The sequence below is a fragment of the Oncorhynchus gorbuscha genome, linkage group LG18 (assembly GCF_021184085.1).
Source record: "Oncorhynchus gorbuscha isolate QuinsamMale2020 ecotype Even-year linkage group LG18, OgorEven_v1.0, whole genome shotgun sequence".
In the NCBI taxonomy this organism is placed as follows: domain Eukaryota; kingdom Metazoa; phylum Chordata; class Actinopteri; order Salmoniformes; family Salmonidae; genus Oncorhynchus; species Oncorhynchus gorbuscha.
Window position 1 is genome coordinate 5233972 of NC_060190.1, and position 10000 is coordinate 5243971.

The window sequence follows — 10000 nt, forward strand, 5'->3', positions numbered from 1 at the left end:
AGGGGTGAGGGTTAGGGAGGGTAAGGACGATACAGGGTAGGGGTGAGAGTTAGGGAGGGTAAGGACGATACAGGGTAGGGGTGAGGGTTAGGGAGGGTAAGGACGATACAGGGTAGGGGTGAGGGTTAGGGAGGGTAAGGACGATACAGGGTAGGGATGAGGGTTAGGAAGGGTAAGGATGATACAGGGTAGGGGTGAGGGTTAGGGAGGGTAAGGCCAATACAGGGTAGGGGTGGGGGTTAGGGAGGGTAAGGACGATACAGGGTAGGGGTGAGGGTTAGGGAGGGTAAGGACGATACAGGGTAGGGGTGAGGGTTAGGGAGGGTAAGGATGATACAGGGTAGGGGTGGGGGTTAGGGAGGGTAAGGACGATACAGGGTAGGGGTGAGGGTTAGGGAGGGTAAGGACGATACAGGGTAGGGGTGAGGTTTAGGGAGGGTAAGGACGATACAGGGTAGGGGTGAGGTTTAGGGAAGGTAAGGACGATACAGGGTAGGGGTGAGGGTTAGGGAGGGTAAGGACGATACAGGGTAGGGGTGAGGGTTAGGGAGGGTAAGGACGATACAGGGTAGAGGTGAGGGTTAGGGAGAGTAAGGATGATACAGGGTAGGGGTGAGGGTTAGGGAGGGTAAGTGGGGTACAGGGTAGGGGTGAGGGTTAGGGAGGGTAAGGACGATACAGGGTAGGGGTGAGGTTTAGGGAGGGTAAGGACGATACAGGGTAGGGGTGAGGGTTAGGGAGGGTAAGGACGATACAGGGTAGGGATGAGGGTTAGGAAGGGTAAGGAGAATACAGGGTAGAGGTGAGGGTTAGGGAGAGTAAGGATGATACAGGGTAGGGGTGAGGGTTAGGGAGGGTAAGGACGATACAGGGTAGGGGTGAGGGTTAGGGAGGGTAAGGATGATACAGGGTAGGGGTGAGGGTTAGGGAGGGTAAGGACGATACAGGGTAGGGGTGAGGGTTAGGGAGGGTAAGGATGATACAGGGTAGGGGTGAGGGTTAGGGAGGGTAAGGATGATACAGGGTAGGGGTGAGGGTTAGGGAGGGTAAGGATGATACAGGGTAGGGGTGAGGGTTAGGGAGGGTAAGGATGATACAGGGTAGGGGTGAGGGTTAGGGAGGGTAAGGATGATACAGGGTAGGGGTGAGGGTTAGGGAGGGTAAGGACGATACAGGGTAGGGGTGAGGGTTAGGGAGGGTAAGGACGATACAGGGTAGGGGTGAGGGTTAGGGAGGGTAAGGACGATACAGGGTAGGGGTGAGGGTTAGGGAGGGTAAGGATGATACAGGGTAGGGGTGAGGGTTAGGGAGGGTAAGGATGATACAGGGTAGGGGTGAGGGTTAGGGAGGGTAAGGATGATACAGGGTAGGGGTGAGGGTTAGGGAGGGTAAGGATGATACAGGGTAGGGGTGAGGGTTAGGGAGGGTAAGGATGATACAGGGTAGGGGTGAGGGTTAGGGAGGGTAAGGATGATACAGGGTAGGGGTGAGGGTTAGGGAGGGTAAGGATGATACAGGGTAGGGGTGAGGGGTTAGGGAGGGTAAGGATGATACAGGGTAGGGGTGAGGGTTAGGGAGGGTAAGGATGATACAGGGTAGGGGTGAGGGTTAGGGAGGGTAAGGATGATACAGGGTAGGGGTGAGGGTTAGGGAGGGTAAGGATGATACAGGGTAGGGGTGAGGGTTAGGGAGGGTAAGGATGATACAGGGTAGGGGTGAGGGTTAGGGAGGGTAAGGATGATACAGGGTAGGGGTGAGGGTTAGGGAGGGTAAGGATGATACAGGGTGAGGGTTAGGGGGGTGAGGGTTAGGGGGAGGGTTAGGACGATACAGGGTAGGGGTGAGGGTTAGGGAGGGTAAGGATGATACAGGGTAGGGGTGAGGGTTAGGGAGGGGGTAAGGATGATACAGGGTAGGGGTGAGGGTTAGGGAGGGTAAGGATGATACAGGGTAGGGGTGAGGGTTAGGGAGGGTAAGGATGATACAGGGTAGGGGTGAGGGTTAGGGAGGGTAAGGATGATACAGGGTAGGGGTGAGGGTTAGGGAGGGTAAGGATGATACAGGGTAGGGGTGAGGGTTAGGGAGGGTAAGGATGATACAGGGTAGGGGTGAGGGTTAGGGAGGGTAAGGACGATACAGGGTAGGGGTGAGGGTTAGGGAGGGTAAGGATGATACATGGGGTAGGGGTGAACTGGGTTAGGGAGGGTAAGGATGATACAGGGTAGGGGTGAGGGTTAGGGAGGGTAAGGATCATGGACTACAGGGTAGGGGTGAGGGTTAGGGAGGGTAAGGATGATACAGGGTAGGGGGTGAGGGTTAGGGAGGGTAAGGACCAAGGAGATACAGGGTAGGGGTGACTGGGTTAGGGAGGGTAAGGATGATACAGGGTCAGGGATGAGGGTTAGGTAAAACCAAGGGTATCATGGACTCCAGGGAGGAGGTCAGTGAACTGGCAGTGTGGGGCCTGGGGCAACAACCTCTCCCCTCAACGTCAGTAAAACCAAGGAGATTATCATGGACTCCAGGGAGGAGGTCAGTGAACTGGCAGTGTGGGGCCTGGGGAGCAACAACCTCTCCCTCAACGTCAGTAAAACCAAGGAGATTATCATGGACTACAGGGAGGAGGTCAGTGAACTGGCATCTAAAACCAAGGAGATTATCCAGGGAGGAGGTCAGTGAACTGGCAGTGTGGGGCCTGGGGAGCAACAAGGAAGTCAGTAAAACCAAGGAGATTATCATGGACTACAGGGAGGAGGTCAGTGAACTGGCAGTGTGGGGCCTGGGGAGCAACAACCTCTCCCTCTAAGTCAGTAAAACCAAGGAGATTATCATGGACTACAGGGAGGAGGTCAGTGAACTGGCAGTGTGGGGCCTGGGGAGCAACAACCTCTCCCTCAACGTCAGTAAAACCAAGGAGATTATCATGGACTCCAGGGAGGAGGTCAGTGAACTGGCAGTGTGGGGCCTGGGGAGCAACAACCTCTCCCTCAAGTCAGTAAAACCAAGGAGATTATCATGGACTCCAGGGAGGAGGTCAGTGAACTGGCAGTGTGGGGCCTGGGGAGCAACAACCTCTCCCTCAACGTCAGTAAAACCAAGGAGATTATCATGGACTACAGGGAGGAGGTCAGTGAACTGGCAGTGTGGGGCCTGGGGAGCAACAACCTCTCCCTCTAAGTCAGTAAAACCAAGGAGATTATCATGGACTCCAGGGAGGAGGTCAGTGAACTGGCAGTGTGGGGCCTGGGGAGCAACAACCTCTCCCTCAACGTCAGTAAAACCAAGGAGATTATCATGGACTACAGGGAGGAGGTCAGTGAACTGGCAGTGTGGGGCCTGGGGAGCAACAACCTCTCCCTCTAAGTCAGTAAAACCAAGGAGATTATCATGGACTACAGGAAACGGAGAGGAGAACCCGCTTCCGTCCACATAGTTCCTCGGGTTCCACATCACTAAGGACGCTCAGTCGTGAAGAAGGTGCGACTGTGCCTCTTCCCCCTCAGGAGGTTGAAAAGGTTTGGCAAATCCTCAAACATTCTGCCGCTGTACCATTGAGAGCATCTTGACAGACAGCCCAGTACATCACTGGGGCCAAGCTCACTGCCATCCAGGACCTCTATATCAGGCGGTGTGAAAGGAAGGCCCGGAAAATTGGTATAGACTCCAACCACACAAGCCATAGACTGTTCTCTTTGCTTCCGCATGGAAAGCAGTACAGGTACATCAAGACTGACACCAACAGGCTCCTGAACAGCTTCTATCTCCATGCCATAAGACTGATGAATCGTGTCTTGGCACACCCACAGGGCCCTACCCACTTAAAGGCTCTGCGTGGTCGATCCGACATCTGAAGTGGCCGCGCAACACCTACTGATGGAGCCTCCACAGACTTCTGGGCTTAGCGGAGCAGAACAGAGCTATGGTGAAGGAAGTTGTCAAGGAAGTGAGTTTGTGTTTATACAGGACGTACCTTCCCCACCTACCGTCAACCAATCATGTCCATGCGGAGCTATACGGAGCCCTCCGAGGTGCACAGTGATGCGGTATGGAGCTTGGCCTTGAAGAGGCTTTCTGCACACTCCAACACACACTCCAACACACACTCCAACACACAGCACCTTCAGAATGTATTCAGACCCCTTGACTTCACTCCAACACACAGCACCTTCAGAATGTATTCAGACCCCTTGACTTCACTCCAACACACAGCACCTTCAGAATGTATTCAGACCCCTTGACTTCACTCCAACACACAGCACCTTCAGAATGTATTCAGACCCCTTGACTTCACTCCAACACACAGCACCTTCAGAATGTATTCAGACCCCTTGACTTCACTCCAACACACAGCACCTTCAGAATGTATTCAGACCCCTGACTTCACTCCAACACACAGCACCTTCAGAATGTATTCAGACCCCTTGACTTCACTCCAACACACAGCACCTTCAGAATGTATTCAGACCCCTTGACTTCACTCCAACACACAGCACCTTCAGAATGTATTCAGACCCCTTGACTTCACTCCAACACACAGCACCTTCAGAATGTATTCAGACCCCTTGACTTCACTCCAACACACAGCACCTTCAGAATGTATTCAGACCCCTTGACTTCACTCCAACACACAGCACCTTCAGAATGTATTCAGACCCCTTGACTTCACTCCAACACACAGCACCTTCAGAATGTATTCAGACCCCTTGACTTCACTCCAACACACAGCACCTTCAGAATGTATTCAGACCCCTTGACTTCACTCCAACACACAGCACCTTCAGAATGTATTCAGACCCCTTGACTTCACTCCAACACACAGCACCTTCAGAATGTATTCAGACCCCTTGACTTCACTCCAACACACAGCACCTTCAGAATGTATTCAGACCCCTTGACTTCACTCCAACACACAGCACCTTCAGAATGTATTCAGACCCCTTGACTTCACTCCAACACACAGCACCTTCAGAATGTATTCAGACCCCTTGACTTCACTCCAACACACAGCACCTTCAGAATGTATTCAGACCCCTTGACTTCACTCCAACACACAGCACCTTCAGAATGTATTCAGACCCCTTGACTTCACTCCAACACACAGCACCTTCAGAATGTATTCAGACCCCTTGACTTCACTCCAACACACAGCACCTTCAGAATGTATTCAGACCCCTTGACTTCTTCCACATTTCGTTACGTTACAGCTTTATTCTAAACTCCAATAAACAAATACAAATCCTCAGGAATCTACGCACAACAGCCCCATAATGACAACAACGAAACAGAAATACTTTCTTTCCATAAGTATTCAGACCCTTTGCTATGAGACTTCGAAATTGAGCTCAGGTGCATCCTGTTTCCATTGATCATCCTTGAGATGTTTCTACAACTTGATTGGAGTCAACCTGTGGTAAATTCAATCGATTGGACATGATTTGGAAAGGCACACACCTGTCTATATAAGGTCACACCGTTGACAGTGCACGTCAGAGCAAAAACAAGGAATCGTCCGTAGAGCTCCGAGACAGGACTGTGTCGAGGCACAGATCTGAGGGAGGGTACCAGAAAATGTCTGCAGCATTGAAGGTCCCCAAGAACACAGTGTCCTCCATCATTCTTAAAATGGAAGGAGTTAAGAACCACCAAAACTCTTCCTAGAGCTGCCGCCTGGCCAAACTGAGCAATCAGGGGAGAAGGGCATTGGTCAGGGAGGTAACCAAGAACACAATGGTCACTCTGATGGAGCTCTAGAGTTCCTCTGTGGAGATGGAAAAACCTTCCAGAAGGACAACCATCTCTGCAGCACTCCACCAATCAGGCCTTTATGGTAGGGTGGTAGTCGGAAGCACCAGCTCAGTAAAAGGCACATGACAGCCTGCTTGGAGAAACAAGTTTCTCTGGTCTGATGTGAAGCATAGTGGTGGCAGCAGTGAAGCATGGTGGTGGCAGCATCATGCGGTGGCCCAGCCAGAGCCCGGACTTGAACCCAATCGAACATCTCTGGAGAGACCTGAAAATAGCTGTGCAGCGACTCTCCACATGCATCCTGATCGGTTGCATCAACGCCTGGCATGGCAACTGCTCAGCATCTGACCGTAAGGCGCTACAGAGGGTAGTGCAAACGGCCCAGCACATCACTGGGGCCAAGCTTCAATAGGCGGTGTCAGAGGAAAGACCATAAAATTGCCAGAGACTCCAGTGACCCAAGTTATAGACTGTTCACTCTGCTAGCGCACGGCAAGCGGTACCGGAGCGCCAAGTCTAGGACCAAAAGCTCAACAGCTTCTACCCCCAAGCCATTAGACTGCTGAACAATTCATAAAATCGCAATTCATAAAAAGTTTGATTTGATTTGATCTGCAGAGAAGAATGGGAGAAACTTCCCAAATACAGGTGTGCCAAACTTGTAGCGTCATACCCAAGAAGAAGACCCAAGAAGACTGTAATCACTGCTGTAATCACTGTCAAAGGTGCTTCAACAAAGCACTGAATAAAGGGTCTGAATATTTATCTAAATGGTACTGACTCTGTATATAGTATGTTTACCCCTATACATATCTACCTCTATAGATCCAGTATCCCTGTACATTATAATATGGTACTGACCCTGTATATAGTATGTTTACCCCTATACATATCCACCTCTATAGATCCAGTATCCCTGTACATTATAATATGGTACTGACCCTGTATATAGTATGTTTACCCCTATACATATCTACCTCTATAGATCCAGTATCCCTGTACATTATAATATGGTACTGACCCTGTATATAGTATGTTTACCCCTATAAATATCTACCTCTATAGATCCAGTATCCCTGTACATTATAATATGGTACTGACCCTGTATATAGTATGTTTACCCCTATACATATCTACCTCTATAGATCCAGTATCCCTGTACATTATAATATGGTACTGACCCTGTATATAGTATGTTTACCCCTATACATATCTACCTCTATAGATCCAGTATCCCTGTACATTATAATATGGTACTGACCCTGTATAGATCCAGTATCCCTGTACATTATAATATGGTACTGACCCTGTATATAGTATGTTTACCCCTATACATATCTACCTCTATAGATCCAGTATCCCTGTACATTATAATATGGTACTGACCCTGTATATAGTATGTTTACCCCTCTACATATCTACCTCTATAGATCCAGTATCCCTGTACATTATAATATGGTACTGACCCTGTATATAGTATGTTTACCCCTATACATATCTACCTCTATAGATCCAGTATCCCTGTACATTATAATATGGTACTGACCCTGTATATAGTATGTTTACCCCTCTACATATCTACCTCTATAGATCCAGTATCCCTGTACATTATAATATGGTACTGACTCTGTATATAGTATGTTTACCCCTATACATATCTACCTCTATAGATCCAGTATCCCTGTACATTATAATATGGTACTGACCCTGTATATAGTATGTTTACCCCTCTACATATCTACCTCTATAGATCCAGTATCCCTGTACATTATAATATGGTACTGACCCTGTATATAGTATGTTTACCCCTATACATATCTACCTCTATAGATCCAGTATCCCTGTACATTATAATATGGTACTGACCCTGTATATAGTATGTTTACCCCTATACATATCTACCTCTATAGATCCAGTATCCCTGTACATTATAATATGGTACTGACCCTGTATATAGTATGTTTACCCCTATACATATCTACCTCTATAGATCCAGTATCCCTGTACATTATAATATGGTACTGACCCTGTATATAGTATGTTTACCCCTATACATATCTACCTCTATAGATCCAGTATCCCTGTACATTATAATATGGTACTGACCCTGTATATAGTATGTTTACCCCTATACATATCTACCTCTATAGATCCAGTATCCCTGTACATTATAATATGGTACTGACCCTGTATATAGTATGTTTACCCCTATACATATCTACCTCTATAGATCCAGTATCCCTGTACATTATAATATGGTACTGACCTGTATATAGTATGTTTACCCCTATATATATCTACCTCTATAGATCCAGTATCCCTGTACATTATAATATGGTACTGACCCTGTATATAGTATGTTTACCCCTATACATATCTACCTCTATAGATCCAGTATCCCTGTACATTATAATATGGTACTGACCCTGTATATAGTATGTTTACCCCTATACATATCTACCTCTATAGATCCAGTATCCCTGTACATTATAATATGGTACTGACCCTGTATATAGTATGTTTACCCCTATACATATCTACCTCTATAGATCCAGTATCCCTGTACATTATAATATGGTACTGACCCTGTATATAGTATGTTTACCCCTATACATATCTACCTCTATAGATCCAGTATCCCTGTACATTATAATATGGTACTGACCCTGTATATAGTATGTTTACCCCTATACATATCTACCTCTATAGATCCAGTATCCCTGTACATTATAATATGGTACTGACCCTGTATATAGTATGTTTACCCCTATACATATCTACCTCTATAGATCCAGTATCCCTGTACATTATAATATGGTACTGACCCTGTATATAGTATGTTTACCCCTATACATATCTACCTCTATAGATCCAGTATCCCTGTACATTATAATATGGTACTGACCCTGTATATAGTATGTTTACCCCTCTACATATCTACCTCTATAGATCCAGTATCCCTGTACATTATAATATGGTACTGACCCTGTATATAGTATGTTTACCCCTATACATATCTACCTCTATAGATCCAGTATCCCTGTACATTATAATATGGTACTGACCCTGTATATAGTATGTTTACCCCTATACATATCTACCTCTATAGATCCAGTATCCCTGTACATTATAATATGGTACTGACCCTGTATATAGTATGTTTACCCCTATACATATCTACCTCTATAGATCCAGTATCCCTGTACATTATAATATGGTACTGACCCTGTATATAGTATGTTTACCCCTATACATATCTACCTCTATAGATCCAGTATCCCTGTACATTATAATATGGTACTGACCCTGTATATAGTATGTTTACCCCTATACATATCTACCTCTATAGATCCAGTATCCCTGTACATTATAATATGGTACTGACCCTGTATATAGTATGTTTACCCCTATACATATCTACCTCTATAGATCCAGTATCCCTGTACATTATAATATGGTACTGACCCTGTATATAGTATGTTTACCCCTATACATATCTACCTCTATAGATCCAGTATCCCTGTACATTATAATATGGTACTGACCCTGTATATAGTATGTTTACCCCTCTACATATCTACCTCTATAGATCCAGTATCCCTGTACATTATAATATGGTACTGACCCTGTATATAGTATGTTTACCCCTATGTACTGACCCTGTATATAGTATGTTTACCCCTATGTACTACCTGTATCTATAGATCCTATGTATCCCTGTACATTATAATATGGTACTGACCCTGTATATAGTATGTTTACCCCTATGTACTGACCCTGTATATAGTATGTTTACCCCTATGTACTGACCCTGTATATAGTATGTTTACCCCTATGTACTGACCCTGTATATAGTATGTTTACCCCTATGTACTGACCCTGTATATAGTATGTTTACCCCTATGTACTGACCCTGTATATAGTATGTTTACCCCTATGTACTGACCCTGTATATAGTATGTTTACCCCTATGTACTGACCCTGTATATAGTATGTTTACCCCTATGTACTGACCCTGTATATAGTATGTTTACCCCTATGTACTGACCCTGTATATAGTATGTTTACCCTATATGTACTGACCCTGTATATAGTATGTTTACCCCTATGTACTGACCCTGTATATAGTATGTTTACCCCTATGTACTGACCCTGTATATAGTATGTTTACCCCTATGTACTGACCCCTATGTACTGACCCTGTATATAGTATGTTTACCCCTATGTACTGACCCTGTATATAGTATGTTTACCC

At 46.2% G+C, this 10000-nt stretch overlaps 1 protein-coding gene across 1 annotated transcript in view; it reads left to right on the top strand.

Moving 5' to 3' along the window:
* The window catches only part of LOC124002524 (voltage-dependent calcium channel gamma-2 subunit-like), a 105983-nt gene that overhangs the window by 74974 nt on the left and 21009 nt on the right, over positions 1 to 10000 (top strand). The window lies entirely within an intron of this gene.